The sequence below is a fragment of the Aplysia californica genome, unplaced genomic scaffold (genome assembly GCF_000002075.1).
Source record: "Aplysia californica isolate F4 #8 unplaced genomic scaffold, AplCal3.0 scaffold00918, whole genome shotgun sequence".
In the NCBI taxonomy this organism is placed as follows: domain Eukaryota; kingdom Metazoa; phylum Mollusca; class Gastropoda; order Aplysiida; family Aplysiidae; genus Aplysia; species Aplysia californica.
This window is the reverse complement of record NW_004798188.1, coordinates 140,625-153,754: the sequence shown is the minus strand read 5'-3', so window position 1 is coordinate 153,754 and position 13,130 is coordinate 140,625. Positions and strand designations below refer to the sequence as shown.

Here is a 13,130-nt window from a genome sequence, read left to right as displayed (position 1 = left end):
CGTGAAAATTCACACTCCAGACACCACCAACAAAAATCTATTCCATATATCAAAAATTCAACAAATAAGTTTTTAGTATTACCTCTTCTCTTCATTCTGTGAAAATTTCATGAAGATTGGAGGAAAAATGGTGGAGTTATTAAAAAAAGTATAGACAAAAGTAACATTTTGAGAAAACGGCCGATAAAGAAAAATAAAATACTGACTTTATGAGGAAATGGCGGTTACAAACATGCCCGGTATGAGAAAAAATACAATTTTTGGGGGTTCTTATGCCCTGAAATAGTTGTAGGAGAGGCCGAGGAAGCTAAAAATGCCTACAACTCAAATTCCATGATTTCGAGCCGAATTTTGATTTTGGGGGTGTAGCCCCCCCCCCTCAACCCCTTAAATAGTAAGAAAAATAACTTTAACATCTAAAGCATTATGAGCTTTATAACATTATAAGTATGTTGATGGCGAAAACGACAGTAATGTTGCTGCTGCTGATGACATAATTTGATAATGGTGATGATGATAATGATGATGATTTACAGGAATTATGTTGCTGCTAATGACAAAGTAATCGGAGGATGATGTGATGATGATTCATTGATCTGTGTGAGTGTGCGTGTCACACTTTTGTATCAAAGTTTAAAATCTTTAATTCTGTCTCTCTTCGTTAATCTTTGACATTTTCAGAGTGGTTGTTTTTGCAACTTTTGGGCGTGTACGCTGGCATGGCTTCTTGGCGACCTTTGGTGCTTTAGGGATTGTAAGTTTGCCATCAGTAGAGGTGACAAAATCTGCCCGCTTCCTCTTCCTGCTTGTCATGAAGTTTTCATACGCTTTGTCCTTTTCAGTTTTTGTTTGGGAAATCTGAAAATGTTGACACTGTGGGACCAGCTGAAAATGTCCCTGTCCATGCAGCGCTCGTCTTACATCGGCAAACTGGAGATTCACTATGCGCTGAATTTTGTCAATCATATCTGCAAGCTTGTGGGGAGTTCAATTGAATTCCTAGTTTGAGTATGTGGTTTATGGCCTCGCAGCAGTTGTTCTTCCAGTTCAGTGGGATACTGCCCACCGTCAGGGTGGTTCCACAATGTGCTTTTCTATGGTTGGCAAAAGCTTCTCACGCAAGTATGTAGAGAAGAGTGGCACTTCTTCCTCAACTTTTGAAATGAAGTCATTGGACCTTTGTTCAAAATCAAATGACTCCATCTGGTCCAAAGATATCATTCAGTATGGCGATTTGCAGGGGTTTTTTGGTGCCAACTTTGTCCTGCAGCCGATGTCGTGCATTTTCCACGAGATAGCGAGAACATAAAAGCTGGGTTGAATTTTGAAAGTGCGATCTACCCCCATCACTGAAGGTTCAGCTACATCGACGGAGCAGTATCTCATGATGTCTGTTAACTGATCCTTAACATAGAGAATGAAGCCCGGGAGTTTTCCTTTTTGTATGACGACATTCTGTACAAATGGATGGTCATTGAGCTGAGACAGAATGGCCTGAATTTCATCAGCTGAGTTTTGGCGGGGATGTCTTCTGTCTCCACTGTGATGCTTTGTGGCCTGTTTGAAATTTTGAACTTGTTTGAGATCACGGGGACAGTCAAATGATGAGTCTAGAACCATGTTTGTGTATGTGGCTCTTGGTTGCTGAGAAGTCACAGCTGATTTTATTTCATCAACCACCTCTTGTTGTGTGCGGATGTATTGACCAGTAGAGGCTTTGGCATTACCATGATGTGAATGCTCATCGGGGTAAATTCCAATGTATTCCACTAATACTCTGTTCTCTCCATGTTTGTCATTTGGTGGTGCTTTTTCAATCCAGGTGATTCTTTTTCTGTAATTGTTGTCACGCTTCAATGTTGCGTAGTACTTTTTGATTACATATATTTGCTCTGGTTCTGGCTGCGGATTCAAAATGGAGTTTGGATTTTTTCGATTTCGATAATATCATCACCATCATCAATGCCTTTCACCTCTGGCAGGGTATAGGCCACATACAAGCTCCTTCCATTTGTCTCTGTCCTGAGCCATCCTTCCAAGCTCGTTCCAAGTGAGCTTCATTTCTCTCATGTCCCTTTCCACGCATCTCCTCCATGTTTCCCGTGGCCTACCCCTGCCTCGTGCTCCTTGTGGGTTCCACTGCAGTGACTGTCTTGTGATGTTTCCGCTGGGCTTTCTTACGGTGCGTCCCATCCATTGCCACTTTCTTAGTCCTATTTCTACTTCTATATCCTTTTGTCCTGTCCTTTCCCACAGCTCTTCATTTCTTATTCTATCCTGCCACTTAATTCTTAGAATACTCCTCATACATCTGTTGATGAAAGTCTGGACTTTATTCAGTACTGTTTTCGTTGTCTTCCAAGTTTCGCAGCCGTAGAGGAGCACAGACTTGACGTTGGAGTTACAGAGTCGAATCTTGGTGCGCAGTGAGATGTTGTTTCGATAATTTGCACCTTGATATTTTTCGATGAATCTAGGCTGTTCCCCAGAGTCTACGACAAACTCGACTTTTTCGGTGGAACCCTTACCACTGTCCCAAACACCACAATCATCAGTGAAATCACTCTGCTTTCCTCTCAAACGTTTTTCTCTATTCCTTGTATTCTGAGTTATAAAAAAAATGATTCTCCTTCTTCCCTGTTGGAATTTCCCGCAGTGAGGGTTTTTCAGATGTAAGGACGCCATATGCCTCTATAATGTCCATTAAGTGGTTGTAGAGATTATCTTTGTCACCTTGTTTCTATAGTTCACCTATTATACTTTTGCTGTTTTCATTGTGATCTTTATTGTGAAGGTCACTGTTGGCTTTATTATCAGTATTTGTGTTGGTGTTGTGAATGGTGGGTACGTCAGGTTCGATGAAAGACAAGTAAGATAAGCTAATCTCAGCATCTTTATTCCCAGTCTCTGTGTATTCTAAGCTAGGGGTGGATTGCCGGATATGGGAAATATAAAAGTCAGATTCTATGAAAGACGAGTCAGATAAGCAGATGATCTCTGGCTGATCACTGTTGTCAACTAGCAAAGGCACAAAATGGTTCGGAAACCAGGAACTGTTTGAGTCTACATGTCCTACCTTTGTCCACATGACAAATATTTTTTCGTTAATCTCTGTGGTTGATCTGAGGGGGTGAACTGTTGTTGTTAAGATCCGGAATACCTAATCAATCTGACCATTCAGGGGTGTAGTGGGCTCCCTAACTCCACCCTCACTGCAAGTTTTAGTAGGAACATGCCACTTGGCACACACGTACCTTGAACAAAACTAAGAATTTTGATAAACGTACACAAGCTCTATCTGCATAATTTCACTCTATTTTGCATACATTAAAAATGGCTGCCATTGAAAAATCAAGCAAAATGAAAATAACTCTAAAGTATCATACACATCTTCGATTTTCATGAAAATGGTGTCAAAATGAATGTTTTTGGGGATGCCTTAACCATTGAAATCAAAATTTTGGATGTAGAAGGTCCGGTTTTTTATTTATTCAATATTAGTCACATGATGTGATTATGAATTATATATATTTTGTATATTTCTAATTGACAAGCTTCGACCTCCGCTTTCACCAGTCACCCCATTGATGATGCTTCCCCTTTTTAGGGAATCAGCTCACAGTCCAATGATATTATTCCATGGGATGAACACTGTTGCTGCTGTTACAAAGTAACTGAATTCAGGACAGACCCCGGTCGTGGTTGCTGATCAGCCACTCTTTACATTGGCAAAGAAAATTCCGTGGAAATTTTCGGATGTCGTGGGAGAGGACAAGTTTGTGGTGATGCTTGGGGCACTGCACACTGAGAAAATGCTGTTTGAAGCTTGGAGTAACTATTAATAGGAGAGGCCGCGAGTCGCGTAACGTGAAGCCGCTGCAAACGACGGTCGCCATGTTTGTGAGATCAGCTCAGTTCTCTCAGTTGTAAACTTAGTGTCAACCGAATGGCAGTTTGCGTAGCGTTTGGGTCAGGTGGGCCTCCCATTCAAAGGTCCCGGGTTCGAATCCGAGTAGTGACGGAAAAATTTTATTCTCTAAAATTCGACTTTCTCTTTCGTCTGTTTTTGTCTCCACTTTCTGTCCCTACCTCCTCAGGGCTTCGCACTCTTTCTGCAGCCTTTCTACTGCTACTCCTTGGCTCCTTCTTACCTCTGTCTTTCAGCCACACCCCTGATCTTCTGGTAGGAAAGATCTGCCCCTAGCCTTCTCGGACAAGGGCGAAAAAATCTCGGAGGCTCGACGGAGGTCGCGTATGCAAGTTGCGCAAATTAAAGGTCCTTTGGTGGTCTAAAATCGATAAGAGTTGGCTTCGGTCGCCACCCGGGCAAAATTCAAAATTTCCTACCAACTTAAAATGTTTAATGTGTCCCTCGCAGTCATATGACTTATGCAGTTGCGAGTGCCGTAAAACACTTATAAGGCCTACGAAAAATGTTTTAAAAAATATCAATGGCACTGAACTTGATGACGAAATGCCTTCTGATTTAGCCGTAAATGCATCTCACAGTAAAAACAGAATGGAAAAAGATTGCAGAAAATTCAGTTTGCCATAATGATAACTGCACGTTTGTGCCTAGATCTAGTCTGGCATACTTGTCAATTTACTCTGAGAATACTGTTGCTTACATGGCTGGTTTTGTGTTGTTAAGGTTTACAAAGCATTTGAAAATGTGAAACCTTCATCGGTGCCTTAGTTGACTCCAGTGTGTCAGATGTAACTTCCTTGCTGTTTTTGAAGTCTCGTCGGAGGTTTGACAGTGCCTTCAAAGAATGTCATTGAAGTGTGTTTGGTGTGTGACTAACATTTTCGATGTCATGTGTAGTCTGGCATTGTCAAAAGAAAAATGTCACAAATTAGTGCAATCTGTCTTGAAATTCTTATTATTATAAGCCTATCATTTCAAATGTTCTATTAATTTTTCAATACACTTAACAGTATTTTGTAAAATTTAGATAAAGTGTCTGGGTGTTTTAAAGGTGCCCATCCCTCATCGTTTTATTTTTTTGGGGGGGAGCGGCGCTGTTTTATTCTTTTTTTTGGGGGTGTTTTTTGTGGAGGGGGGAGGGGGTTAATTTCCACCATCATACTTCACTCTTATCTGCCTTGCCCTCTCCATCCTCATTCTTCGCCCATCCCATCCCACCCTCACTACCATCTTTTGTGTAATCATTTTCAATTTTGTTATATATATATAATATATATATATACATATATATATATATATATATATATATATATATATATATATATATCTAAAACAAGTATAAAAAATGTTCATACCGTCACAATGTGTATACATAGTACATGTATTACTGTAAATATTCGACTAAGTGAGCTGGTAATTTGATGCAAGTAAGATTTGTTAACATCCTTATTATATTACAACTGTACGTGAGTGCTTATAATGCTGTAATTAACATTGACAAAGAAATTTTGAGAGACAATGGAGTCCGAGCAGCTTGTTTTGAAAGGAGATTACGCAGCGTACGCTGCATTGTTTTGAACTTACAAAGATGGCGGCAGGCCCGATAAGCTCCGCCCTTTTGGCTTCAACTTGGTTAGAACTGTTGAGCGGGCGACGCAACGTTAGGGCCTCTCCCTATATAGTTACTCCAAGGTTTGAAGGGCCTAGGGGAGTGGCTGGAAGGGAGTGGATGGACATCACTTCTGTCAGTCAGTGGTGTGGCTTCAAGTGGAGTTGCTGATTCTATGAAATAGGTGACACATCTGACCCGCTCTCGCTACATGCACCAAGTCACAGCTCTTGCTTTGTATAGTTTACTGAGACAAGCCCATCGTGAATACCTGACAACAACTATTGAAGATGAGCCATAGGAACTAGATGCTTGGATATGTATCAGCGAGACTGAGAACCGCACTTCTTGTACTGGCACCAGACTCTTGAGCTGCAGCTGATGGTTCTGCAGTTTGTGAAGTTGATTCGGACTGCATCGTTTGATCTGTACTTAGTGACTTTAGAACATCTCATGCCAAGGGTGTATGCTCTTGATCACAAACACTATGTCCGCAATCTACCCTTTCATCTACGAGATATGTGTGACCTTCGAAAAATGCATCCAACAGTTCATAAAGAGCTCATGAAGGGAAAATTCGTAGGACAGAAGACAAGTCGAGCATTTTCTAGCATTGCCTTGGACCAAATTCATGAGCAGCTCATCGGTTCTCTGAAGGGTCATGGAGGAATAATTGGACTGACTGGGGATCCTATAGCCCTTGAAAGATTTATGATTACTGGACTAAAACTTGCTCACATCATTGAGGAGTTCGAAAACACACCTCAAAACAGTCACAGGAAGCACCATGAACAGTATCCTAAATGTCGAGAGACTTTCAGAGAAGATGTGAATGGCTTAATCAGTGCATTCTCTGATGTGGGAAATCCTTTCCTTGAAGTACCTGGGCAATTGATTTCTCTTGACAGGTCCAGAATCATGACAGGTGATGTTATGAGCTCTGTGAGAAATATCACAAAAATTGGAAAAGATAAGTATGATACATTCTTTTCAGAAAGGGTTTCATCCAGTACATCCCCATGGACCTCCACCTTTCACCTGAATAGATTGCCTCTTTTCGGTGTAAAAGCTCAACAACGTAAAGAAAAATCCGACCTTGCTTCCTTGAAGGAAGAACGAACCCAGTTTATTCAAATGATGCTGTCTGGGCACTCAGGAAGGGACATTGGTGAAGAAATGTTTGCACATGAGAACACTTCATTGCAAGTACCACCATCTCTCAGTTCCCAGGGTCAGATGCACAAAGGAACAAAATCTGAAATTCTCAAGGGCCTCGAAGGTGATATTGAGATTCAACTTCTGATACATCCTTTAATTCTGATGTTGTTATTCTAGATGGAGCCTTCATCTTGCAATCACTGAGACCTGGAACAGCATCAACATTTCAGGATTATGCAGACCAGGTGTTTCTTCCATATATTGTGGTGTCATGGTTAAAGGGTGTGTAGTGGGATGCCTACAAACACGATAATCTCAAATCCAGCACTCGGGAAACCAGAGGCAGTGGCATGCGGTGTCGAGTGACATCATCAACCAAAGTACCGAGTAACTGGCAAGGATTTTTACGGCTACGGGTCGATGAGAACAAATCAGAACTGTTTTCTCTGTTAGCAGAGAAAATACAAGAGATGTACACAGAGGGCAAACAAGTTGTTACAACCTTCGGAGAGAATGTTCTCACTTCACCTGTTCGCTCAAGTACTCGCGCTTTAGCACCTTGTATTCACGAGGAAGCTGATTCAAGGATTTTTTCCCTGTTGCAGATGCGACACATGAAGGATTTAAACACATCACCATTCGTGCTAGTGACAGTGATGTTGTGATAATAGCTGTGTTCTGTTTCCAAGATCTCAACCTTGATGAGCTCTGGATAGCCTTTGGATCCAGCAAATCATACAGACATATCCCAGTTCACCAGATTGCTATGCAGTTGGGACCATCCAAGTCTCGAGCTCTTCTAGCATTTCATTCTCTAACCGGCTGTGACACCACCTCAGCATTTCAAGGAAAAGGCAAGAGAACAGAATGGGCTGTTTGGCAGGAATTTCAAGAACTCACTGCAGCACTTCAGCGCCTGTCAACATTCCCTAGTAGAATCGATGATGACGTCACGTCCTATGTAGAGGCATTCATCGTTCGCCTTTACGACAGGTCCTTGGACATCACATCAATCAAATCAGCACGCATGGAATTGTTCTACTACAAAGGCAGGCATTTTGAGAACTTGCCACCTACAAAGGATGCATTGCTACAACACACTTTACACGCTGCATATCAGGCAGGCCACATCTGGGGCCAAGCCCTCATCTGTTCTCCAACCTTGCCTGACCCATATGAAAGGGGATGGGTCATGACAAATGACAAGTGGTTACCTCGATGGACAGCACTTGCTCCTATTACAAAGAACCACAAATGCCTTGTGACATGTAAGTGCAAGAAAGTGTGCAAGCCTCCATGCAAATGTTGCAAAGCTGGTGTGAAATGCAGTACTCTCTGTGCATGCAGGGGTGTTTGTTTCAATCAAGGAAAATAATGTGTACATATCAGTGAACATAACGCATTGGTTATTGAAAGAATTGGCAAAATATGTGTGAACCTGGCCTGCTAAAGGGATTTTAAATTACAAAAACAAAACCACAAGTGTAGTCCCAGCATCTTCCCAAAATTATGGTTGTGCGTCATTTTTTTAATTTTTCAAGGCAGTCATTTTTAATGTATGCAAATTAAGAATCAATTTGACCTTTTATGATAATTCTTTGGGTGTCATTGAGTTTGTCAGCCACAACTTACTATGAAACAACACATTTATATTATATTTCTATCATTCTTCTGTCAAAAGTTATATTCGGTTCGTATTTTCATTATACTTCAGTGGCGGCCATTTTTCATTTATGCAGGTTAAGAGTGAATTTGACCTTTTATTATAACTTTGATGGTGTCATTGACTTTGCCAGCCATATATTTATATGAAACAACACCAAAATTAATGTTCTACCATTTGTCGGTCAAAAGTTATATCCAGTTATCATTTTAATTATATTTCAGTGGCGGTCATTTTTATTTTATGCAAATTAGGAGTGAATTTGAACTTTTATTATAACTTTGATGGTGTCATTGAGTTTGTCAGCCATATATTTATATGAAACAACACCAAAATTAATGTTCTACCATTTGTCGGTCAAAAGTTATATCTAGTTATCATTTTCATTGTATTTCATTGGCGGCCATTTTAATTTATGCAAATGAGGGCCTGAATATGCATGTGGACCTTGTGTCCGTTTCATTTTTCCAATGATATGGTGTAAGGTACTTACATACCAAGTGGTTCCTTCCTACTAAAATTTGCAGTGGGTAATGGGACTACTGGCCTAGGTCAGCCCACTAGTAGGTACACAGAACCAATAGGATGTTGTATAAGGGTTGATAAGGCAGCAATGGTAAATGCTGACGAGTAGCCTCTTTTGTATCCCTAGGTGATGCTTTCAGTCGTGGAACAAACACCTTTGGACGAGAGTATATCTGTTCATATTCTTCGCCATGCAGAATGAGTTCGATTGTTGTTCGGGTGCGTTGTTCCATCGAGTGAGCTTCATTTCCATATAAAGCCACGGAGACTGCATTGAATAAACAGCTCCCATCACCACCCACTTGTATAGGTTTTCTTCCGTTGTCTTTCCCATTAAAGGATTTTAATTTGCTGTATGTATCAGAATCCACCAACAAATCGGAATGAGGATACTTGATACATTGAGTGGGGGTGTCCAAGTTGTAATGGCGAAGTAGAATTTGTTCCATTTTAGCCCCAGAGCGCTGACGCTTTTATCATCTGTCATCGGTCGCTGCAGACTGGATCTGCAATAGAGAAAAGGGAGCATACACATATTAGGCCTACGTCATCAAAAATATTGCTCATTTTCTACTCCCCACCCCCTGTCGCCATCTGTTATCAACGTTCATGTTTAGCCCCAGAGCGCTGGCGCTGTTTATCATCTGTCATCAGTCACTGCAGACTGGATCTGCAACTGAGAAAAAGGAGCGTACACATATTATGTCATAAAACATTTTGCTCATTTTTTTACCCCCCCCCCCCCTTGTCACCATCTGTCATCAATACCCAGCCCTTCTCCCCCCCCCCCCTCTCATTAATATAATCATAAGCTGTTAAAAGCTAAACGAACAGAACATTTACAGACAGACAGCAGACAGACAGAATGTATGGAACTCTTTACCATGTTTTCTTACCTGAAATCGAAATGACCCTCGAATGATGCACAATTCTTGCAAATAAAATCATGAGGCAGGTGGCCCATGTCTATGAACTGTATTTCTGCGATACATTCGCATTCTCTGTGAAACCACTTCTCACATTTGACACAGAACACTGCATCCATAATTTGGCATTATTTGAAACAAACACCACAAGGCCATTGTGTCTTGCGAGGCATCTTTACTTGATGGGTTTGATTTGTTGATATTTTAAATACTTTTGGCGGGCGCATTCTTGGTGAGGAAGTTGTAAATTTTGACTTGCCGGAAAAAATCGCGCTGCATTTCGGGAAGATGTCAAATGTGACCATGCCGGCAGACCTGCCAATGCCAACCTTCACGCTTTGAGCGTGAGACTCACGCTTTGGCATGTCATCTCACGCTCTCACGCTAGGCCATGAAATCTCACGCTTTTCACAGAGTCAGTGAGTGAAATGTCTAAATTGCCGTTTGACATTTTATCTACTCGTAATTCTTTTGTAAAAGCTGTGCGACTGCATCGTATTAAAGATATTAAGTGACTTAAGCCCACTCTCGCCTCTCTTTAATGAACAATAGATGATGATACTAATACTATACAGATGGGCTCATAATCGTAGCATATTACTTGTATATTAATTGAATTACCCAATGTTCACATACACTCTTCACATTTAGACTTCCCTAGCGGTTAGACAGATGACCTTGTAGTGAACTCCGAATACATCGATGTATAACCACATAACCACATGAGTATTAAAATAAGTATCACTACACAATCTAGATCTAGTTCTCATCATCTTTTACAACACTATTGTACACCTGTAGGCCTAAGTTGTTGTAATTGTAGTTTGGTATAATTTAATTAATAAGACCAGTAGGCCCACACTGATGACAATTTTTTATCAACTACCGCAAAAATATGATTCCCCCCCCCCCCCCCCCCCCCCCAAACTGGCATTGTGCCTCAGGATTATTACAGTGCACTCTGCCGTACTAATAGTAGTATTTACAACATACTCAGTAGGAGACTAACGGGTGAGGGGAGTGATGGAAGGGAGGGTGTAGGGGGGGGGGGGGTATCTAACCGAATACACGTGCGAAAATAAGAGTACTACCGACATTTTAGGGCACGCTGACCTTGGTGACCTATTTACCTTTTACTTTTATTGCGAACTGCCTGTTTGGTATGTTTTTGACACCTTTGGTGATAGCGAATTTCGAGAAGGGTGAGGTGAGCAACGTTATCCTTTTCAGTCTTTGCCCATGATACGATGAATAATACACTATTGTATTGTAAGTCACCGGCATTGTGGTACCGGTAGCATAATAATAGTAATAGATCTTTAACGTATCAAGTATTAAAACTATTTTGCCGTGATTTAAAAAAAATAATTTTTTTTTTGGGGGTGGGAGATGATAGTTTTCACTTATTTCGCAGCAGGCCTCGTCAAGATCGTTTTGAATGTGCGATTCTAAAAGCTGCACAAAGCATAGATTTTAGTTAGTTAGCCGATGTCGATGTTTCGGAAAATGGGTAAAAATCATACACCGGCAGCACCGCAGAGTTACAGTTAAAGTCTAGTATATTGGCACCCTTTAATTTCAATATTTTGTTATTTTTCTTTTTAATCATAGATATATTTCAAATAGTTGGATTAGTCATTCTATAAGTTTAACGTCGTAGTTTAGCTTCTTTTACATAATTACGGCCATTTTGAGCACAGAAATACGTGTATATGTGATAGGTAGCAAATTGAATAAGATGGAAAGTCAAATCTCACGCCAAGAGCAGCAAATCTCACGTTCACTCAGCTCTTTGGGTTGGCAGGTCACAAACAAAAAATTGCTTTAAAAAATCGTAAGGCAAAATAATCAAAAAATAAGTCTACGGACGACACGGGACGGCAATTAGTAGGACCGCTAGATCTAGATCTAAATCTAGAATCTAGATCTACATCTAGATCTATCTAGATCTAGAATCTAGATCTAGATCTCTTCCTAAAGATAAAGGTGAGAGAGAACGTTGGATGAAAGCAATCCCACGCGACAATATACTCGATACTGCAAATGTTGTTTGTATTAAACATTTTCCATGGATTTGAAACTATTTCTGTCAAAGGAAGATTAAGACCAAAAAACCCTCCATCGCTATTTTCTAATTTGCCCAAAAGTTTTATTCCAACACCAGTGCCCTTAGCAAGAACAACATGTCATGTAGAGCTAGATCTAGGCTAGTTTTTCAGTCAGATCAGTTGAAAGTGACCAGTTAGAAGAATATTCACAAAAAGACATGGTTTCTTTTGATTCATTGTGTTCATTTGTAGGAGCCAGTGTGTGACAAAGTAGGCTATGGAGAAACTCTTTGAGTGAAATATTTATGGACATCTCACAGTATTATGGTTTTGAGATGAGACAACACAACTGCTTTTTCATGAGCAATATTTTGCTGAACAATTTCTGCAAGATATCCAATCCACCATCTGCGAAAGAACCTAAACAGAATGTCTTAAAGCTGTTTTCATAAACTAGGTCTAGATCTAGATCTAAGTAATTTAAACTTTTTCATAATATTTACACTGTAATGTTTGTGAACGCATAAATTATGTGTGTCTATCTCTAGACTCTAGACTATGTCTCTAGGTGTGTATTACCCATACTTGTCAATGTTTCTACTGTTAGGCCTATAAATTATTCCATGCTTGCATAATGAATGAGTATATTTTTTTTAGCACATAGAGCATGGATTGTGTTTTCCATGGATATGTGCTATAACATGCTATCTTTATTCTTCTTGTTTCTCTCATTATTTTTCTGTGCCCATTGCCAATGGGGAGGGAAGCTCTTTTACCGCACCAATAACGAGAAATGAGACAAGAACTAGAGTCTAGATCTAGAAATCTAGTTATCATAAATCCAATTAAGATAATATTTGTAGTTGTACAAAAGCAGTCTTATTTGATTCCCCTTTCGGTGATCTGATTGCTCTGCTGTCTTATTGTCTCGCGTAGGCTACTGCAGTGACCTCGTTTTAAACTCGCCTCCACATAATTTTCAGACTACGCGCCCGCTGGGGAGGCCTGATTATTCTAGTAAGCCGTGTCTGGAACCAAAAGTCCCGCTATAGCCGTGTTTTACTGTACAATGTTCGCCCCGGGCGCAGGGGCCTTACACAATGAAAGGATCAAACCCAGGTCACAGGTGTGAACTTTTCGACGCCTTTGATTTCTCAGAAAGCTGCAGTAGTAATGCACATTGAGTAACCGATATACTAGTTATAACCACGAGAACTAGCTATTTACAAAGAGATACAACTGACATGAGATGAGAGAAAGCTGGGGGGGGGGA

At 40.5% G+C, this 13,130-nt stretch overlaps 1 long non-coding RNA gene across 1 annotated transcript in view; it reads right to left on the bottom strand.

The window, feature by feature from the left end:
- Positions 1 to 8,234: 8,234 nt before the first annotated feature.
- LOC106013461 overlaps positions 8,235 to 13,130 on the bottom strand; it is a 46,388-nt gene continuing 41,492 nt past the window's right edge. Inside the window, exon 4 of the long non-coding RNA XR_004859271.1 lies at positions 8,235 to 9,389. This is a non-coding gene — a long non-coding RNA (uncharacterized LOC106013461). The remainder of the gene's footprint in view (positions 9,390 to 13,130) is intronic.